General features: G+C 40.7%; 1 protein-coding gene and 1 non-coding gene across 3 annotated transcripts in view; both read left to right on the top strand.

The window, feature by feature from the left end:
* Positions 1–22,431, top strand: part of ZNF704 (zinc finger protein 704) — a 263,019-nt gene that overhangs the window by 125,138 nt on the left and 115,450 nt on the right. The gene's annotated exons all lie outside the window — the stretch shown is intronic.
* LOC129487087 (U11 spliceosomal RNA) lies at positions 4,713–4,846 on the top strand. The gene has a single exon (XR_008659212.1). It is a non-coding gene; the product is annotated as a U11 spliceosomal RNA (small nuclear RNA).

Raw genomic sequence — 22,431 nt, 5'->3', positions numbered from 1 at the left:
CATGGGAAAATGGTTGCAAAGCTGCAGATATTTTTGTTCTTTCCTTTTCTATATTTGTTGAACTAGTTAGAGGTGACTGCACATACCAGTGCAGAGGAAATACTTACCCAAACCACTAAATGGCTGTCCTGCTTGGCGTTGCATTTATGGGAGATACTGGCTGTCCTGTTAGTATTCTACATTTTTGAGCAGTCAGCACCATGACAAGATATTAAACTGAAAGAAATGTTTAAATTAGTTCAGAAAATACAATTGTAAGGAAAAAAAAAAAACAGAAGAAAGTCAGGAAACGCCCTTTAGGTTTGGGAGTAGACAGGAGAGACGTTTGTTTTGCTCATTTCTGATAGACAGTGGCATTCCACAGTTCGAAGCCAAGTGAGTAAGACTGGCAGCTGCTTGCTTAGGGTGTACACACTAAGGTCTCTGCCTGCATCACTTCTCCTGGAAGTGAATAGCCCTGAAATTCCCAGATGCTAGATGTTCATGTAGCAAAACAGCAAATGCTAGAGAGCAACTCTCATGGGGTCTGCCTTTGAGGGTCGGAGAGGCCTAGCTATTTAGCACTGGATATTTTTTCCATCAACCCTGTAGCTGACTTTGGGCTTTAACTTTTCTTAGGGGTTACTACATGTTTGGGGAAGCCGACAGCCCCAGCATGGATGATATTACTTTAAACATTTTTAAAACATTCTGTCCTTTTCAGATAAATTTGCTTCATTGCTTCCTTCTTTATAAAATGTCCCCTTAGAGAGTAGGACACATTTTACTCATTAGAATTGGAAGGAGAAAAAAGCATTCCATTCTTTAGAGCCACATCCAGTGTTCACTGCTTTTGAAGAAGGAGTGATGTTTGACACAGAAATGCATCAATGGGGAAGGCCATATTTAACTTTTATTGTTTGGGCTCAGCACTGGAACCAAACCAGTTTTCCTTGTCCCCCCCGCCCCTTTTTTTTTTGTCCAAGTGGCAGAAAGCCCAGAAATATAAGTTTGCATTGCCAAGAGATGGCTCTAAATATAGTGCTGGTGGGCAGGAAGATTGTTTCCTCATGAATGCAACTGGTGTGTGCTGTATACTCCTTGCCCTCCTCCAGCGGGAAGGAAGAGTTTGGCTTTGCTGCACTGCAAGCCTCAGGCGCTCCTGGCTGGAGGAGTTTAGAAACAGGAGCCTGGGCAGGTTTGCTTTGCACTCTCATCTCCAGCCAAGACGTGCAGATCAAACAGTCACTACCTAGCTGGCTGTTTTATTCTTTAGGATTTAGGAGTATAATTAAACACATAACCGTGGCCAGCTTTTAGAGACTGGAAAGAAAGCATTGTGTATGCCTTCTTTAAACACAGATTGTTTATAAAAGGTATAAAAAAACATTGCTTTGCCTTGTGTTTGCTTGGAAATACAGGAGGAGTTGGCTGGCTACTGTCTACCAGCCAGCTTTGAAACATGAATACTTTTTACTTGTTCACCAGGGCAGCGTTTTGGTCTTTCCTACTGCAACTGAAAGGAAATGGAACTGGTGGGATTATTAGACTGGCTTGAAAATGCTAACTTTAAAAGATTTTTTTTTGGCCAGGTGCGGTGGCTCACGCCTGTAATCCCAACACTTTGGGAGGCCAAGGCGGGCGGATCACCTGAGGTCGGGAGTTCAAGACCAGCCTGACCAACATGGAGAAATCCTGTCTCTACTAAAAATACAGAATTAGCCGGGCGTGGTGGCACAGGCCTGTCATCCTAGCCACTAGGGTAGGGAGGCTGATGCCGGAGAATCACTTGAACCCGGGAGGTGGAAGTTGAGGTGAGCCAAGATCACACCATTGCACTCCAGCCTGGGCAACAAGAACGAAACTCCATTTCATTTTTTTTTTTAAGTTTTTTTAAGTTTACCCCCAAAGCAGAGCAGGCTAGCATTATAAAGAGCTTGGCTCAAAACCTCCTACTGTTCTCTTGCCCTCAGCAATTAAATAAAATACACTTTGAAACCTCAGCTTATAAATCAGATTGCCCCAAAGGGATGGAGAGAGCTGGTTTGATCATTGTATTGGTCCAGTTCCTTGATAAAGGTTTACTTTATCTCACTTTTTTTTTTTTTTCCTCTTTATCTTTTTTCCTTGACAGTGGATATAAAATGACAGTTTTGCAGATTAATGTTGATTTGGCTTTTAGGGTAAAAGCTTATTATGCCTAAGGAAATACTGCAAAGTAGCCAGTGCATTTATATAATGAAATCATCTGTGTTGAATGTATTAACATTGAATAATTAAACTCAGCCCATAGTTGGTTCTAAAACCCAGTGCTGCTTAACAAGAGACCATTAACTCAATAACAAGCAATGGGTAGATCTCATCTCAGAATCCTGACTGGGGCTGGGCACGGTGGCTCACGCCTGTAATCCCAGCACTTTTGGAGATGGAGGTGGGCGGATCACCTCAGGTCAGGAGTTCCAGACCAGCCTGGCCAACATAGTGAAACCCCGTTTCTACTAAAAAAAAAATAGAAAAATTAGCTGGGCATGGTGGTGGGCACCTGTAATCCCAGCTACTTGGGAGGCTGAGAATCGCATGAACCTGGGAGGCGGAGGTTGCAGTGAGCCAAGACCGTGCTACTGCACTCCAGCTTGGGCAACAAGAACAAAACTCTGTCTCAAAAACAAGCAGAAAAGAATCCTGGCTGACTTCAAATCATGCCACTCACACCACTTGAAGGAGAGCAAAATAGTGATTTTTGATGCTGAAAGATCACACTTTAGCATCAAGCAATTTCAAGAATCTTTACATGTATGTACTTTTAGATTCCCTTGATTGGGAAAATGCAAAGGAGAAACAGCTGCTGGGAATTAATGCTTGTGTATGAATTTTTATTTTACTCATAATATCTTCCATGTACATTTGGAAAATAATACAAATATGTGGTGGGTAAATTGCAGCACCTGAAACAGTGCTTGCCTCATATTAGCATTTGGTAAATAGTTTTGACTGAAAATTAAACATTGTTCAGTCAAGAGACAGTTGTTAGTGTCCAAGCAGACTGACAGAAACTTCAGGCCTACAGGTTAGAAACTAAGATCCAATCTATTTCTCTTCCTCTCTTCCTTATAGGGCTCTTGTATTGTCACTGTAAACAAATACCAGGAAGGAACTAGCACACTGGCCCAGGGAGTCATTCTTTGGTCAGGGAAGGGCGCTCTAACAGTGAGAGGTCTTTCCAGTGTGATTATTTATGTGATTTCAAGCTGACAGTTTAAAGACTTCCTCCGCCTTGCCTCTTCTCTAATAAATATGTCCAGATATTAAGATTTGAGTGGTTAAAAAAAAGCAAAACTTTTCTCATTAACATTGTTTTGTTAAAACATGTTTAGTTATCTACGTTGCAAGAATAAACATTTTCCCATACAAGAATTATTGGAGTGATTCGTTCATAAATATTTTTATTTTTCCTAAACTGATTTTTAGTCGAAAAGATTTGTTTAGGAACAGTCACCCCAAGATGTCTTCAGAGATTTCTGAACTCCTCAGCACTGTGCCGTCCAGGACAGTAGCCACACGTGGCTTTTGAGCATCTGAGATGATGCTAGTCAGAACTGGAATGTGCTAAAAGTTTAAAATAAGGTCGGGCTCACACCTGTAATCCCAGCACTTTAGGAGGCCGAGGTGGGTGGATCACCTGAGGTCAGGCGTTCAAGACCAGCCTGGCCAACATGGTGAAACCCCGTCTCTACCAAAAATACAAAATTAGCCAGATGTGGTGGTGCACACTTATAATCCCAGCTACTCGGGAGGCTGAGGCAGGAGAATGGCATGAACCCAGGAGGCAGAAGTGCAGTGAGCTGAGATCGCACCATTGCACTCCAGCCTGGGCAACAAGAGTGAAACAACTTCTCAAAAAAAGAAAAAAAAAAAGTTTAAAAGACATGCTGGATTTTGAAGAGTTGTATGAGGAAAAGGATATAAATTATCTTGTCAATTTTTAATATTGATTCATATTGAAATGATATATTGCATATGTTATACTAAATAAGATATGTTATTAAAATTAATTTCTCTCTTTTCTTTTAGTGCAGCTACCAGGAAATTCAGAATTACATATGTGGCTTGCATTGTGTTTTTATTGAGTAGCGTTGTGTTACAGTTTGAGGAGCTCCCACCCCTCCGAGTCAGAGTGAGAAATCATACCTGGCCCCCAATTGCACACAAGTTGGCAGTCATTGCCTCTGGTGCCAACCCTGTTCCATGTTGCAGCTGCCTGGGGGGGTGTGTGAGGACTGTGAGACCATACCTTGGCTGAGCAGGCAGGAATATCCTGAACTCCTGGCCTGATATCACTTGCCCATCCAGGAGGAGTTCTTAATTAGCCTAAAGGATAGTCAACTAGAAGCTTCCAGGGCGCAGGACTAAGTTCAAGCTAAAGTTAAGGTGATTCTGTGAGAAGGCAAACACCTTACACATTGCAGGTGAGGGAAGATTCACGCACCTGGAACCATCCAGGCTGTCCAAGTTCAGCCTAAGTCACCTCTGGTAAAGAGGGAAGAAGGGTCCACCCCTGGTTCAGTTACTGACACCATAGGTGTAGGTGACAGGTGCCTGTGTCCTGCTGCTCTCCACAGGGACACTTTTCCATGGAAGAGATTTACCAAATGCTAATTGAGTGTTTGTTAAATGTTTACTATGGGCCAAGCCCTGGGTTTTTCTCTATGCATTAAAAGCGTGAATAAAGGGGAAAAAAGGGCTTCTGTCATGAGTGGCACACATAGGACAACTCGATTTCTCTTCATGCCAAATAAACATCAAGAGATTTTGGAAGCATAATTTTTTGGTTGTTGGGCAGCTGGTGATCACTGGTGCTAGCACCCTTACTCCTTGTCTAAATCAGAGGTTGCAGCTCTGGTCATGTTATATTGGATGATTCCACACACTAAACCTACGTAATAGATCCTGCCCCACCTCAGGGCTATGTGGTATGATATATGCTGTTTCCACACTATGCGACTGCATGCTATCTTATTGGTTTAAATGGTGTAGGTGACCATAACACAATGGCAAGCATCCTGTGTATATAAGTACAGAAAAGATACAGTAAAAATCACTATAAAAGACAAAAAGTGGGGACAGGTGCAGGGACTCACACCTGTAATCCCAACACTTTGGGAGGCTGAGGCAGGAGCATCTCTTGAGGCCAGGAATTCAAGACCAGCCTGGTCAACATAGTGAGACCCCATCTCTACGAATAAAAGAGTAAGTAAAGGGCTCCTGATCTACTAGGGAGGTGAAGGCTGTTGGTCATTTGCAGGTAGTTAAAATTATATAGTTGTTAGGAAGTAGATGGGGCCATTCTGTTGTGGGCACAGGGGCTGAACTCACATCACACCTCACTTGTTAGTAGATGACTGTAGATATCAAATTGCTTTAAACCAGTTTCTGCTTCTTCACTGCTGAATCCCCAGCACCAGGAAAAATGATTGGAACCATTAGTTGCTAAATAAGTATTTGTTAAACAAACCAATGTTTGAATGGAATTTCTGTATTTCTCCTACTCCCCAGAAAAAAGGGCCTGACCATGTCTCTCAGAGGCGGCCTAGAAGCTGGAGAAGATGTCTCAGAACCAGTCAACTTCCTTCTTCTCTCCCTTCCTCCTTTTTTAACTTCCTTCCAAATTTTGGTGTCTTTCCTGACTCTAAGCCAAGTTCCCCTCACCAATCTTTCTGTTTCTAGAACTTTTTCCTCCTCTTTTCCTTGGGTTCTTTCCACCCAAGAATAAGTTGTTTCACTCTTGCTATTTGCTACAGCAATGCCCATTCCCCTACCATTTCCACTAGTCTAAAATATGGATTTTACACAGTGGTTTAAAAAAAGAGCGACGTTGCTAATGTGTTGGTTTGGGCCTGGGGGATCTTGTGAGATCCTTCCGGGCAGAGGTAGAACTCTAAGGTCAAAAGGATGATTGCCTACAAATATGAAGGCACTGATGCTGGATCTGAGAGGACTGGATGATGGCCTTAACTCAGATGCCATGGCACCATGTAGCTGCCTCCTACTGTTGGTCAGTTTCTGCCTTCAAGGAACAAAAACTCCCCCATTCTCACTTCACCAGGCACATTTCTTCTCTTTACATGAGGTTCTCAAGCATACTTAGGCTGGAGAAGAGGGTTCCATTAGACTTTGCATGGTGCCCACTTTTATTAGATATACCAATGATTTTGTTCTGGTTATATACTTGCCATTATTTTGGGGATGGGCATTTCTACATCACAATCTCTTTTCTTTTGACGATCCAGGAAACATCTCTGACATCTGACTATAAAACAGATGTTCCTGAAGATGGAGTATAGCCTTCACATAAAGCCTTGCTGTTTGTAGGAGAATTGCTGTATCTAACAACTGTTGCAACTTCCCAAGAGGAAAATGAAGTGCTTTAAACATTTTTTCATGGTAGCTCACACCTGTAATCCCGGCACTTTGGGAGGCCGAGGTGGGCGGATCATGAGGTCAGGAGATCAGGACCATCTTGGCCAACAAAGTGCAACCCTGTCTCTATTAAAATACAAAAAATTAGCCAGGTGTGGTAGCGCGCACCTGTAATCCCAGCTACTCAGGATGCTGAAGCAGGGGAATCGCTTGAACCCGGGAGGTGGAGGTTGCAGTGAGCCGAGATCGCGCCACTGCACTCCAGCCTGGTGACAGAGCAAGACTCCGTCTCAAAAAAACAAACAAACAAAACATTTTTTCAAAAATCTACTTAAATGGTTCAGAGTTCTTGTGGTTGGTGTGGCTTTCATCATAATTGCTGATGGAATCATAAGGTCTTCATTCAGCCTGAGTGTACACCATGGAATGAGGATGTGCTGAATGTAGTCTGTATTTCTCTAATGATATCCTTCATCCAAGTTTATTTTAATGCCACAGTATTTGGAAAGAGTAATTTACTAAGCCCTTGTCCCTAGTCCCACTCCCTACTTCCATTTTTCACAGGTTTGTGTAGCATATAAAATAAAAGAGCAAATGCAAATCAAAAGTCTTCCAGCAGAGCTAGTGTTTCCTGTACTGCTTCGTAGTTCTGGCTATTCGTGGTATAAACTATATTCAAGTCCCATAAACAGGGCTTTTCAATTAGCTTGAAAAAAATTATTAAATGTTTGGTGGGTACCAGAATAGCAAGATTCGTGGTTCTTTGGAAGGCTTGTTTTATGCTTTGAGGCCGCCGTGGCCTACCACAGAACTACACCGCAGACTGTGAATTTAGCAAATCCCAGGAACTTGCCTGGAAGTCAGAATTGTTCCCATATGATTAAAAACAATTTATTCAAGTACCCAGTTTCTTCAAGCAGAAAGCTAGAAGCATTGGGATCGAGGAAGCAGATGTGGAAAGTCCAGATGAAGCACATATTAGGAAGACAGCATATTGTCAAAGACAGTATAAACTGGATTCAGGACTACACCATGATTTTCCAGTTTAATACTATTGCCTTTAAAATAGAAATAGTGCTGCTTTATATTATGAAGGACTTTAATGGACTGATTGATGTGTACTTTCCCAACTATATTTTCATTTCACCTTACTAATAATGTGAATTATGAGTACCTTTTGCCCGGTTTACTCTGCAGACTGCATTTAAATGCCTTTCTCCAGGAAGCCTTCTTTGACTCACTCCTGAGACCAATCTCCATGCCACCCAGGACTGAGTTCGCTATTGCCCATAACAATGGGTACTGATCCCTCTCACAGCACCTGAATTCACGTGATTATTTGTTTGCTGCCCTCACTGGACTTGTAAAAGTACTTGAAAACATAGGTTCTATCTAGTTGGTTCTTGTGCTGCCAAACTTAGTATAATACCCAGCCTGTCATAGGTGCTGAATTTACTTGAACTGTTGGAGGCAAAAATGAGGTTCAGAAAACTTAAACATTTTGCCCAAGGTGCTAGAATGTGAACCCCGTAAGAGTAAAGCCTCAAACTGTCACATACAGTACAATATCCCCAACATCTAGAAGAGTGCTTTGCACAGAGTAGGTCCGAAAAAGGTTGAATCAGTGAATAAAATGGGTAATAGACCAGGACATAAACCCAGATCTGCCCTATTGAAACCCTGTACTTTTTTATATTACATCCAAAAATATATACCATGCTTTCTCTTCAGGTGGTGTAAATCTTTCGCCTTTTATTTTACATTCAAAACATAAAAGGCGATTGAACCTATTTAATAAGCTCCTCCCACATGCCCAACCCTGTGTAAGCGACTTTCTTGTTTATGATTTTATTTAATCTTTCCAACAGTGCTGGAAACATTGTATGAGGTTACATTTCACTTGGGTAAATACCTGAAAGCAAAGAGTAGACATTTGTTTAATTTTGTAAGAAGCTGTCAAACAGTTTCCCAAAGTGATTGTTCCATTTTACAATCTTCACAACAATCCTGAGAAAGTCTGAGTTGTGAGAAAGTCTGAGCTGTCCTAGGAAATTAAATGTACTTTCCCTTGACAGAAATATATTTAATCAGTTAAGAGTAGTTGAGACAATTTTGATGTTTTCCTTATCTTTCCAAAGGGCCTGCTTGTTCCTGTTTTGTACACACTGTCTTTAGAGTCTGCTTGGTTCTGAGCTCGTGTTTGACTTCATTTTGAAGTACAATGTTTTTGCAGCTGTAATCTGATATGTGGAATTTGGTCATGCTCATGTGCATTTACTGGTATTTTAAGATATGAAAGTACTTCCAAAATTATAGAAAGAGGAATTGCAGAGGAATGTTTTTAATGGACACATTCATATATAGTAATCCCCTTGTTGTGATATGCATGTTTTCTAGCAAAGTTGATTGTACATTTTATAAAGTATTCCATTATTTACAAGTTTAAGGTATATCATTTACTTAAAACTTTGGTTGAGGTGGGTGGCCAGTCTCTTAAGATGCTGGGCATTATCCATACATAATGGTATTTCTCCTGAAGATGTCATTTCCCCCTCATAGTTGAATTTCCCCTCAGAGCATTTTTCTAGTCCTGGAACTTAGCTGCACAATTGCCACAGCCCTACCAACCAAAACTGAGGAATTTCTCCCTGTGCTTGGGAATTCCTTGAAATTTCTCTATCTTGACTATCTATAAATCTTAATATAGTCAATGATAACATTGCAGAAGTAGGGGCTGCCATCAAAAATACAATGTGACACAGCTTTAAAATTCCATAGGAGCCCAAAAAGAAGTAAAACTATTTAGCTCCTGAATTATGAATTTGGAAATTTGAAATGTTTATATCAAATATATTGAGACACTGATACCTATATTTACAGCAAAACTAAGGAAAAAACAATGCTGCAGGAGATTGTAGGAATAGAAGAAATGGGTGTCCTCTTAAAGCACACAGTTTTTATTCTAAACTTACTTAAACATTTTAAAAGTTGATCATTCAAATTGTAAATGTTTTTCTTAATTATTGACCATAGATTTTTTTTTGCTTTTTTTTTTGTTTTGGTGATGGAGTCTCGCTCTGTCACCCAGGCTGGAGTGCAGTGGCGCTATCTCGGCTCACTGCAAGCTCCGCTTCCCGGGTTCACACCATTCTCTTGCCTCAGCCTCTCCGAGTAGCTGGGACTACAGGCACCCACCACCGCGCCTGGCTAACTTTTTTTTTTTGTATTTTTAGTAGAGATGGGGTTTCACTGTGGTCTCGATCTCCTGACCTCGTGATCTGCCCGCCTCGGCCTCCCAAAGTGCTGGGATTACAAGCATGAGCCACCGCGCCCGGCCCATAGATTTTTTAAAGTACAGTTTTTAATGCATGCAAGTGTCATTTCTGTTTGTTTTATATTACTTTCATTTTCTCATAGCAATTTACTATTACAAGGGAATAAGTAAAAATTTAGGTACTTATGAGCTTTGAGGATCAGTAAAAAATAAAGACATATCTGTTTGTTTTCTAGTTTAAACCACATAATTAGCTACTTGAATGTTTAATATTGGTTAGTTCATGTGTTTCTCCTCATTACTTCTGGCCTCCCCAGTGGTAAAAAGGATGGTCCATTAGTTAAGCACATTATTTTGAGCAAAGATCACCCGTTCCCTGGCTCTGTGCATAAATAAAAGCGTATTTGTGCCAGTTGAGTGCACTTGTGAATTGTGATGAAGATGTCATGCACTAATTTGCAGCCAGATTAGATTATGACAAATTTAGCAGGGATGACACGATTTTTTGAATGGATATTTGAAATTTTTCATGATTTGAAAGTCCCTGAGCCCTTTATTCTCATGAATGATTATACTCTGCAACAAGGGAGACTATATTTAATGATGTCATTAGCAGTTTGTGACATATTTCATTTTGTGTTCTCATGTGATTGAGTTATTTTCAGATAGTACCTTGGGGAGATGAATTAACTATTTTAGTGCCCTAGGATTTAGTTTAATGAAGTACTTCTCTCAACGTTACTTCAGTGTTCTAGAACAGTGCCATCCAAACATATATATATATATAAAATGTTGTGAGACACGTTAAGTTTTCCAGTAGCCACATTTTTAAAAGTGAAAAGAAATAGTTGATATTAATTTTAATAATATAAATTTAACCACCGTGTCTAAAATGTTATTTCAATATGTAATAAGTATTTTAAAAATATTAATGATGTAGTTTAGATTCTTTTTTTTAAATACATCTTATAAATCTGGTGTTTATTTTAAACTCACAGTATATCTCAATTCAGACTAGCCACATTTGAAGTCTAGAAAGATCTCCCTGTCTTGCAGTCTGGAATCCTCACACTGGGTTTTGCTATGAAAATTACTAAGTTTTGTTTTTTCTTAGGGTCACATTTCACTATCTTTAAGTCTTGAGATAATTGGAAAGAGAAGTTTTGATCATTACAAAAGCCAGCACTTACTGAACCATCCACTGTGTGAAGCATGTTACACCTATTCATTATCTAATTTAATTTTCACAGGGACCCTATAAAGTTAGACATCTCTATCTCTATGTTACACATGAGGAAATTGAGGCACAGAGATTGATCTACCTGTTTGAGGTCACATTGGGTAGTAGGAGGCACAGTCAGGATTCTAATCTAGGTTTGCCGGGCCCACTCCCAGCTCTCTGCTGAGAAAGGAATGGAGACTCCAGGCATGCTGGTTGCTGAGCTACCAGGAGCCTTTCCAGATCAGCGAGAATGGAGGGTGTGCTGAGCGGCAGCAGCCAGGAGAGCCACTAGGTCAGCGCTGAAGCCCACCTGCTTCTCTGAACATCCCAGGCATGTGCTTCTCTCTCTCCAGACAACATTTAGTTTATATTTATTTATTTATCATTACATGTGGAGATGTTTACCCACTATTAGTTTATATTTATTTATTTATCGTTACATGTGGAGATGTTTACCCACTAAGTTCATACAAACACGTCCTTAAGCATGTTTATGAATTTGCCTGAGTACCTATGTCTCATATTGTTGTGATGAGTAACCCCTTAACCTTTGCACTGATAAGAACCTGTTAATGTCATTCAAACATATTTTTAATATGGAGTGTTTTTTTTGTAATTTTAATAGGAGTTTTTTTTTTTTTTTTTTTTTTTTGCAGTTGCAAGATGTAATAGAGTGAAAACAGAGCTCCCATACAAAGGGAGGGGACCCAAAGGGGGTAGCCGTTGCCAGCTCAAATGCCTGGGTTTATATCCTGATCATTGTCCCTCCCCCTGTGCTCTCAGGCGATAGATGTTTGGCTATTTCTTTACCTCCTGTTTTTGCCTAATTAGCATTTTGGTGAGCTCTCTTTACTACTTGATTGGTTGGGTGTGAGCTAAGTTGCAAGCCCTGTGTTTAACGGTGGATGCGTCACCTTCCCAGCTAGGCTTGGGGATTCTTAGTCGGCGTAGGAAATCCAGCTAGTCTTGTCTCGCAGTACCCCCTCTTAACAGGAAAACCCAAGTGCTGTTGGGGAGGTTGGCCGACAACCGCTCTAACTGCTTCCTGCTGAATTGGAGTGTAGTAGGGGTTGTGCAGGGGTCTTTGGGAGGGGTGCCTTCGATGTCATCAACATTGGAGCATGGTCTAGCAGGCTGGTCCAGGGGTCCTCGGTAGATCTTAGTCATGGACTGCATCTGGGGCTCCATTTGAAGAACGATTTGTACTTTTACAGCTTTGATTCTGGAAGAGACAAACTTAACAAGGAGGTTAAAGATACAGGGATTCAAATGTATTCAAATAATCCCCTGCAGTGCAGGGGATTATTTCTTTGGCACACTTCACAGGCCTTGACTATCTGCTTGATAGTTTCGAAAAGGCCTGGTCCAGTAAATAATGATTTGGCCATCTGATAGGTGCTATCAATGCCTAAGTGAAAGATTTGGTGAAGGATTTTAAGTAATTTCCATTGGTTAGCTGCAGGCAAAAGTATTTTTCCTTCTTTCGTGGCTAGCCATCCTGAGGGGAGGAAACTATGTCCTCGTGAGGTTCCCCATTCTGTTTCTTCTGCTGAGTACTGCGGCTTGGTTTCCTGGAGGGGGTTACCCCATACTAGGGGTCCTTCTATAAGCATTTCTAATGGAGGGTCCCACCTTGCAGCTCTTTTGGCTTCAATATCCGCTTGGCAGTTCCCTTCTATTTCCCTTTCCTTTCCTTTCTGATGGCCCCGGCAGTGTAAGACTGCCACCTCTTTAGGTTTCTGTACAGCCAATAATAATCTCCTAATGGCTTCCTGATGTTTGATAGGTGTTCTCAGAAGGTAGAAACTCCCTTTCTCTCCATATTGCTGTGTGGACATGGAGGACTAGGTAAGCATACTTAGAGTCTGTATATATATTTACCCTTTTTCCTTTTCCTAATTCTAGCGTCCGAGTGAGGGCTATTAGTTTTGCCAGCTGAGTGCTAGTTCTTGGAGTGAGGGGATTACTTTCAAGTATTCTATTATTACTGAACACTGCATACCCCACTTTTTGAAGTCCTTTTTTCACAAAGGAACTTCCATCAGTATACGAGTTGAGTTTGGGATCAGTCAAGGGAACCTCTAGAAGGTCCCCTCAAGTGGCATAGGTTTGAGCAATCACCTGTTGACAGTTATGTTCTATCTTTTCTTCATTGTCTGGAAGAAACGTGGCTGGGTTAAGAGTTGCAGAAGTGCGCAGTCACAGCACTGGCCCTTCAAATAATAGAGCCTGATATTTAAGCAAATGGTTGTCTGACAGCCACAAGTCTCCTTTAGCAGTGAGTATGCCATTCACATCATGAGATGTCCACACAGTAAGATCTCTTCCTTGTATTATTTTAACTGCTTCAGAGGCTAAGACTGCTACTGCCGCCACTGCCTGTAAACAATGAGGCCAGCCTTTTGCCACTACATCAGTTTTCTTACTCAGGTATGCCACAGTTTGCAAGCTGGTCGCTCAGACCGTGTAAGGACTCCTACAGCTATTCCTGTTTTTTTTCTGTGACATATAAAGAAAAATCTTGCCCCGTTGGCAAGCTTAACACTGGGGCTTGGGTTAGGGCCTTCTTTAGGGCCTGGAAAGCCGCTTCTGCTTCAGGTGTCCATCTTACTAAATGGATATTGGCTGAGTGTCCTTAATTAGTGTATATAATGCCCTGACTATTTTGCCATACCTGGGAATCCATATTCGGCAGAAGCCTGTTATGCCAAGGAACCCTCTTAGTTGCTTTAGGGTTTTGGGATGAGGATAAGCCAGTATAGGCTGGATACATTCCTCACTGAGGGCGCTAGTGCCTTTGGATAATTTTAGCCTTAAGTATTTAACCTGCTGTAAGCAGAGCTGAGCCTTTGGTTTGGAAACCTTGTAGCCACAAGTGGCAAGGAAGTTTAAAAGTGCTTGGGTGGCTTGATGGCACAAGGTTTCTGAATGGGTGGCTAGAATTAAATCATCCATGTACCAAAGGACAAGAGTGTCCAAGCATGAGAACTGGCTCAAGTCTTGGGCTAATGCCTGGCCAAATAGATGGGGGCTATCCCTGAACCCTTGGGTAAAACAGTCCAGGTGAGTTGAGACATTGGGTTTGAAGGATCTTCAAAGAAGAATTGAGAGTTGGGACGTACAGGGATGCAGAAAAAGGCATCCTTAAGGTCCAGGACTGTAAACCACTCTGGTTCCTCTAGTATTTGGGAAAGCAGAGTATAAGGGTTAGGTACTGCTGGGTAGAGAGGGACAACAGCCTCATTGATAATCCTGAGATCTTGCACTGACCTCCACTGTCTGTTGGGTTTCTGTACTCCTAAAATTGGAGGATTGCAGGAGCTGTTGCATGGTTTTACTAGGCCTTGGGCTTTTAGGTCCTTAACAGTTTTTTGGAGTCCTTGTTGGGCCTTGGGTCTAAGGGGGTACTGCCTTTGGTAGAGAAAGGAGGCAGAATCCTTTAGTTTAATTTGAACAGGACGGACATTCTTTGCTCATCCATATTGTCCTTCTGTTGCCCAGACTTCGGGATGGATTAATTCCTTCCTCAAGCAGGGGACAACAAGTGGGTGTTCCTTCTCCTATGCTCAGGTGTATAATGGCCTCTGCTTTTGCTAGAATGTCTCTCCCTAACAAGGGAGTGGGGCTTTCAGGCATTATTAGAAAAGTATGTGAAAAGAATAAAGTTCCCCAGTCACAGCTTAGTGTCTGGGAGAAGTGTCTAGTGACTGCCTGTCCTAGGACCCCTGGATAGTGACAGATCTGGAGGACAGTTGTCTGGGACAGGAGAGTAAGACTGAGAAGGCCACGCCAGTGTCCAGGAGACAGTTAACCTCCTGGCCCTCAATGGTCAAGCATACCCGGGGTTCTGTGAGGGTGATGGCATGGGCTGGTGCTTGCCCCAGGCACCCTCAGTCCTGCTGCTGGATCATCTGGTTAGTGGCTTCTGACTCAGAGGACCTTCATCCCCTGGGGCAGTGAGCCTTCCAGTGATTCCCTTGACATAAGGGGCATGGATGAGGGGGCGGCTTATTTCTATTTGGACAATCTTTTGAAGTGTCCTTGTAGACCACACTGGAAGCAAGCCCTATTAGCATTCAATTTGCCCAGCTTTTCCCTTTTCCAGAGCCTAATAGGAGTCATTTTAATAGAAGTAATTTTCTTTTTCCATGGAGTCTGTAAGTAGGGATATGGAGCTGGGAATCTCCTAACTATAGACATAGGTAAGGAGAAAGAAACTAGCAGTGTCTTCGAAGCATACTTTCTTGCTAGAAGACTGAAGAGAAGAAAAATGTTTTTCAGTATAATTGGTCAGGTGAACTAGAGTCTTCTCTTGGAAGACTTTGCCAAGCCTCCCTGAGTTTGTTAGCATACTGAACGTAGTAGGAACTAGTCCTTTCCTTTGGGCTGCTTCCATTTCTCCATCTACACAGCAAATAAGAGAACAGGAGGAGAAATAGGAGAGGAGCTTGGAGGCTTTCTGCCCACCTCTCCATAAGTTAGCTGTCATATCCCAGGGAGACAGAGTTCCAGTTTAACCAAGTGTGGGACATATCCCTGAGCCATCTGAGCACCTGATGTATAAGAAGAGATTGCTCGAAAGACTGTTGTGGTTCTCCTGGGATCTGGGCTTCCAAATGCCCAAGATTTGGAGAAAATGACTTATGTATGACCCAGAAATATGATGTGTAATCTTTGATATGATGAAAACAACCCATTACTTTAGCAATCCAAAAATTATACTCATTACCTGAGTGGATTTTGGGGCTATTTGCTAAATAACCTGAATCTTCAGTTATAATTGTTCAGTAAAGTATGAACAGGGAAAGAGTAAACTAACAGTTCCTGCTTGTCCTACCCTTCTAGCCTGCAGGTTCTATCCAGTCATGCTGGTGTGAGCCCTGTCATATCTCAGATTTCATCCTTGGGTCTGAGCATTGAGGGATTGACCATCTTAAGTTTTGGCATCCCATGATACACATTCAGGACAGTGTAGATAACTTGTAAGGAGGAAGAGTCATTTTCTTTTCAGCCAGTAAGTATCTGCTGAGTACCTGTGTACCAGGTGCTTAGGGGAGACAGAAGTATATGTGACAGATACATATCTGGGAAACAACAATATTCAACAAGATAGCATCAAGCAAGCTCTGTATTGCCCTTTCTACTAAGTTCTTGAAAATCTTGTAGAATATTAAAATATGTTTGAATTATATTGGTAGGTTCTTATCAGTGCAAAGGTTAAAAGGTTCAGTAAAGAAAAAAAAAAGACTCTGGAGTCAAACCAACCTCATGTCAAATGCCAAGTCTCACTGGCTGTGTCACCTTGGGTACAGTACTTAACTTTTTTAAGCCATATATTTATCTAGAAAGTAGGAACAACAATAGTCCTTATAGGATTGTTGTAAACATTAAATAATAGAATAAATGTGTGTGGTTTTAAAATATGTCTATAAAAACCGTTTTTACAAAAGAATCCCAAGTGTAATATATGCAGATACTTCTTCTCCAGGAGGTAGAGAAGGAGTATCTACATCCCTGAACCTTAAGTATGGGCTAGACCTAGTGACTGGCTTCCAAGGAAGACATGTGGAAGGGGAAAAATGCTTTACCTGGAGAAACCTGGTAGATACCTCTTTGACCAAATGATCAAGTTAACATGATCAGAGAGAATGTACCTCCTGAAATGATATGATGATAAGGGCACTTCATCTTTGTGGTAATCTTTCAAAAAACTCATAACCCCAGTGTGACCATGAGAAAATACATCAGACAAACCCAAATTAAGGGACATTTTTAAATACCTGACCAGCACTCCTCAAAACTATCAAGGTCATGAAACACATGGAAAAATTGAGAAACTGTTCCAGACTAGAAGAAACATGCCAACTAAATGCAATTTAGTATCCTGGATATGGATCTTGGAAGAGAAAAGGGGACATTAATGAAAACATCGGTGAATCTGAATACAGTTGGGAGTTTAATCAGTAATAGTCTACTAATGCTGCTTTCTTAGGTTTCACACTGTACTATAGTAACATAAGATAATATTAAGAAAAAAATGAAACCATGTGAAGGGTATATAGAAACTTCCTGTATTATGTTTGCAACTTTTCCTTAAATCTATCATAAGTTCAGAAAAATTATTCAAAATAAAAAATTTATTTTAATAACATATATTCACAAATTCTTTCATACCCCTTCCTTCAAAAGATAGAGATTGCCTCTCCTTGAGTAGGCCGTATTTAGTGTTTCACTTCTAATGAATAAAATGTGGCATAACTGATGATATGTAAATTCCAAGACAAGGTCATAAAACCTGCTCTGTCTGGGATCACTTGCTCTGGAGGAAGCCAGCTGCCATGTCATGAAGTCACTCAAGCAGCCTTCTTCACAAAGAGACCCACAGGGTAAGGGACTAGGTCCCCCTACCAACAGTTAGCAAGGGACTGTGTCCTCCTAGCAACAGTCATGTCAGTGAGCCTTTTTATAAAAGGACCATCCAGCCTCGGTCAGGCCTTCTGACAATTGCAGTCCTGGCTCATCGCTTGCCTAAAACCTCATGAGAAACCTTGAACCAGAGCACTCAGCCAAGTGGCTCCCAAATTCCTGACCACAGAAACCGTGAGATACTAATGTTTGTTGTTTTAAGCCACTAAACTTTAAGATGATCTGTTATATGTAAGTAGATAACGAACATGAGATGAAACATGGTTAGCATATCACCTAGTGTATATAGGTATGCAATGAATTTTTGTTTCTACTATAGCATTATTGTTCAGAAACTGTTATTTTTCTTCCCCTGATATTCTGGTATTCCCATTTCCTCTCTACTTGGAACAGTAATTCGTAACCCTGGCTGGATATGAGGATCATTTGGTGAGTTTTTTTAAAAAAAAAAAACACCAGGGCCCAAAACCCTAGACCATATTAATTGAATCACAAATTTTGGGATGGGACCCAAGCACCGATTTTTTTTAATTTATTTTTTATTTCAGCAGGTTTTGGGGGAACAGGTGGTGTTTGATTACATGAATAAGTTCTTTAGTGGTGATTCCTGAGATTTTGGTGCACTCATTACCCAAGCAGTGTACACTATACCCAATATGTAGTCTTTTGTCCCTTACCCCCCTCCCACTATTTCCCCCGAGTTCCCAAAGTCCATTGTATCATTCTTATGCCTTTGCATCCCCATAGCCAGGCACCAATTTTTTTTAAGTTCCCTTCGTAATTTTCATGGGCAGCCATGATAAAGGACTACTACTGTAGAAACAGTAACATTCCTGTAATCGCAGCACTTTGGGAGGCTTAGGCGGGTGGATCACGAGGTCAGGAGATCAAGACCAGCCTGGCCAACATGGTGAAACCCTGTCTCTACTAAAAATACAAAAATTAGCTGGGCGTGGTGGCACATGCCTGTAATCTCAGCTACTCGGGAGGCTGAGGCAGGAGAATCGCTTGAACCAGGGACTCAGAGGTTGCAGTGAGCCGAGATCGTGCCATTGCACTCCAGTCTGGTGATAGAGCAAGACTGTGTCTCAAAAAAAATAACCAAAAAGTAACATTTAAATATGGGCTACCAACATTCCGACTTCTGAACTTAGGAATAGAAAGTTATATTTCTTGATATTTTATCAAAACTGGCTTTATGCATAAGAGAAAATGTGTTGTACAAAGGAGATTCAAAAATGAAATAGCGTGTGATTATATATAGCCTTCTTTGAAGAAAATTAAACAAGCTTTACTATAGGAGTTTGCCACTTGACAGGCAGAAACCACAGGGCAATTCTATAGACCTTATGGCAGGAAGCATACTATTTGTAGACAGTATTTCAAAGGGTAGTTAATGCTTGCTTGGTTAGTATACCAAACTGGAATTCCTTCCTTCCTGTTTATATTTTCTTTCTCTTTGTAAAGCATACATACCAAAGCAACATTTGCTGCATATGAGTTTAAGAAAATCACCTGCTGAAGGTAATTTTCTAAGAAAAAATAAATTACTAGTTTGTTTAAATAGAAGGTCTGCATATTTTATATTGAAAACATGTAGCCATGAAATAGACAACCTACAATTAGTGTGGAAGAGTTTATCATTTCATCCCGTTGTATAACCCATGGAAAAAAAATAATCTATGTGTTGTAGCCAGGAACCGGGTCTCTACCAAAGTGAATTTTGACCTTTCTGTTTTGTCATCTGGGCAGCTCATTTACCAAAAGGGAGAAGCAAATGGTAATTCCTGGGCTAAGCAGGCTCATCGCTGTCCAGTGAAACTCCTTTACTTAGATTTGGACACTAAGTTGAATATATTTAAAAGGCATTTGTTGAACATGGATTTTGTGTGGGAACTTTAGAAGATTTTGAAGATTCTGCCCCTGGCTCCACAGGTTTGTAACACCATTGATAAAATGGAAGATAGTATAGGATGCACTTTGAGTTTTTGCTTTTTAAATCATGAGTAAAATATAAGTTCAAAGAACGACAAGCATGGATCAGGTTGGACAGAAAAGATGTGTAGGAGAAGGTAGCATTTGATCTTCATAAATAAGAGTAGTAGGTCTTTGATATTTGACCCAAGTCATGGGTATAGTTTGGATAGGTAAGGAGGAAAGACAGCATCTAAGCCAGAAGAGAATCACAACAGCAAAACTAAGCATCATGTGGACAGTGGTGACATGACTAACTTATATAAAGTGGAGGTTTATTTCAAAAGTAATAGAAGTGATGTTGAATAAGTAGATCAGGACCAGATGATGCTGAAGCCTTGAAGGCCAAGGTGAGGACCCAGTAACCATTAAAAGTTCCTGAGCAAATTGAAATTGGGGAGATGTGTACAGAAGGAAGGGGAGAAGGAAGTAACCTGCAGGATGGTTTGAAAAGAGTAAAACAATAGAGGGATGAACAAATCTGAGACCTAATAGAGAAAATTAAGAAACTTGATTAATTGGAAGCATACTCTCCTTTTAAGGGATATGTCCTAGGCTGAAGGCCAGCTCCAAATGGCAGACAGCCATCAATAGATAGTGACAATAGTGAAAATACAATCAACAAATAACCTACTTTGAACATTTGAGTCTAAAATTTGTAAATTAGGAATATGATTTTATAATCTTATAGCTCAAGTGGAATACGTGCTAAAACTTATAAATGTATTGTGATAAAATGCTCATCTCTCTATTGTAGATAAACTCAAACTGTATTTCAACAGGAAATAAGGTTTTATCTGCAACATACATATACTTAAAATATTCCTTTTAAAGTGACAGCATCACATCTAGCAATTTGTTCCCTTCCTTTCTAATGAAAATTATCTGAATTTTTAAGTTCCAGTTTATCTTGTTCAGTATTATACTGAACAGTTAGACATCTAATTCTTGTTATGGATAGTCATAGTACTTCAAATATAAGACTTCCTTATATGTTTGAAACATTTCTTCCTTTCATCTTTTAGGTAACTAACCATTAGGTAGGCATCCTGATATAATGGTAATATTAAACAATCCAGAAAACGTGGAAATATTCCCAGGGTCTTGTGGACCTTTCCGTATGACTGATTGAGTATCCTTACAACATGGCTACTGGTTTTCCACAGAACTGGAGTCTGTATCCTTCTCTGAAGACTAAAGAGAAGCAATGGCCAGCTTGTCTAGTGATGTGGTCCTGCAGGAAACTGCTTGACAGTCTCTGTAGAAACGATTTGTTTCTATCAATAGTGGTTTCTCACATTTTGCTATGACCAGTTGACTTGTCATAAATGAGTAGATTGGCAGTTTTTCAAAACATCATCTGGAGAATACTAGTTCATATCATATGGGAGTAGTTTTGAATAAGTTATACTATCAGATCCATAGCAAAAAAATATGCATATGGTCTTTTGTTTTCTGAGGTGAATATAATTCTAGATTAGCTAACAAAACAATACAAAGATTTCCACTTTTTTTAAGATTCAAAGTTTAAACCAACCTTCCCTCTGAGAACAATAAAAGCTGGACAAAATATACTAAAAGGAATTGCTCAGAGTAATGGGAAGTCTAAAATTATGGGAAAATACGGAAAATGAGTTAAGAAATAGAGAGGTGAATCTGCCATGTGGGGCCACTTTTCTACTCAGATATCTTATGGTCCTGGAAGAGGTAACCGAGAAGCCGAGAAATGTAGCAGGGCTTTTGACAGCCCTGTAGAATAAGGGAATAAAACTTGCAGTCCAGAAACCAACCAAAGCTAGGAGTGAAGCTAGTAAATATCCCACACTTTGGATTGAGACATGACTGGCTACTGCCAGGAATAAGAGTGAAGTAGATTGGCCCATTCAGAGTCTGAAGCTCAACTTCAGATCAGTTTTTAATCCTTGAAATTGAATCAAGATTATCTTGGATTGCTGGTTTCTATACCTGCCAATAGCAAAGTAAAGTACATCTCAAAAAAATGTGTTTTATCAAAGCCTTAAATTATTTCTACAGATTTTATATAAAATATCCACTTACTCAGGTAATAATAACCAGGATCATGAGGAGATAAGACAGAGTGCATGGAAAAAAAAAAAAAAAACAAGGAAAATAACAGATGATGGAGGCACAGGGCTCCACATAACACATTTACTATACACACTTTTAAAAATGTTTAATATGTTCTGTGAGATTAAAAAAGACTGGAAATTTTAGAAGAGAGCTGGGAACTACCAAAATAAGCCAACTGAAAAATTCAAAAACTGAAATTAAAAACTCAATGGGTGGGTGGATTCGCTTTTATTGCTGTGTTTACAAATCACCCCAAGCCTTAGTGACTTAAAGCAGCAAAAATCATTTAATCTTTCTCATAGGAAAGATTAAAGGAGTCAAGATTTAAGGATTATAATCTGGCTGGTTCTCTTTTTTTTTCTTTTTTTTTTTTTTGACAGGGTCTCACTCGTCACCCGGGCTGGAGTGCAGTGGTGCAATCTCGGCTCATTGCAACCTTGACCTCCTGGGCTCAAGTGACTCCTGCCTCAGCCTCTCGAGTAGCTGGGCATACAGGCGCATGCCACCACGCCCGGCTAATTTTTGTATTTTTAGTAGAGATGGGGTTTCACCATGTAGCCCAAGATAGTCTCAAACTCCTGGGCTCAAGCAATCCACCCACCTCAGCCTCCCAAAGTGCTGGGATTACAGGCGTGAGCCACTGCACCCAGTTTGGCTGGTTCTTGCTCAAGATCTCTCATGAGGTTGCCATCAGATCTTGTCTGGGGGCAGTCATCTAAAGACTTAAGTGAGACTAAAGCCATCTGAAGGGAGCTCCCTCATATGGGTGGCAGGGTGGTTCGTTTTGATGAGGGCTTCTCCAGAGGGCTGCTCGAGCGTCCTCATGACATGGTGGCTGGTTTTCTTCAGAACTAGAAATCCAAGCAAGCAAAACAGAAGCTATAAGGTCTTTGGCAGCCAAGCCTCAAAAGTGGCACACTGGGCCGGGCGCAGTGGCTCACGCTTGTAATCCCAGCACTTTGGGAGGCCGAGGCGGACGGATCACGAGGTCAGGAGATCGAGACCATGATGAAACCCCGTCTCTACTAAAAATACAAAAAATTAGCCA

Source organism: Symphalangus syndactylus, chromosome 7 (genome assembly GCF_028878055.3).
Source record: "Symphalangus syndactylus isolate Jambi chromosome 7, NHGRI_mSymSyn1-v2.1_pri, whole genome shotgun sequence".
Taxonomy (NCBI): domain Eukaryota; kingdom Metazoa; phylum Chordata; class Mammalia; order Primates; family Hylobatidae; genus Symphalangus; species Symphalangus syndactylus.
The sequence above is the reverse complement of the archived record's forward strand: the minus strand, read 5'-3'. Positions and strand labels throughout refer to the sequence as shown.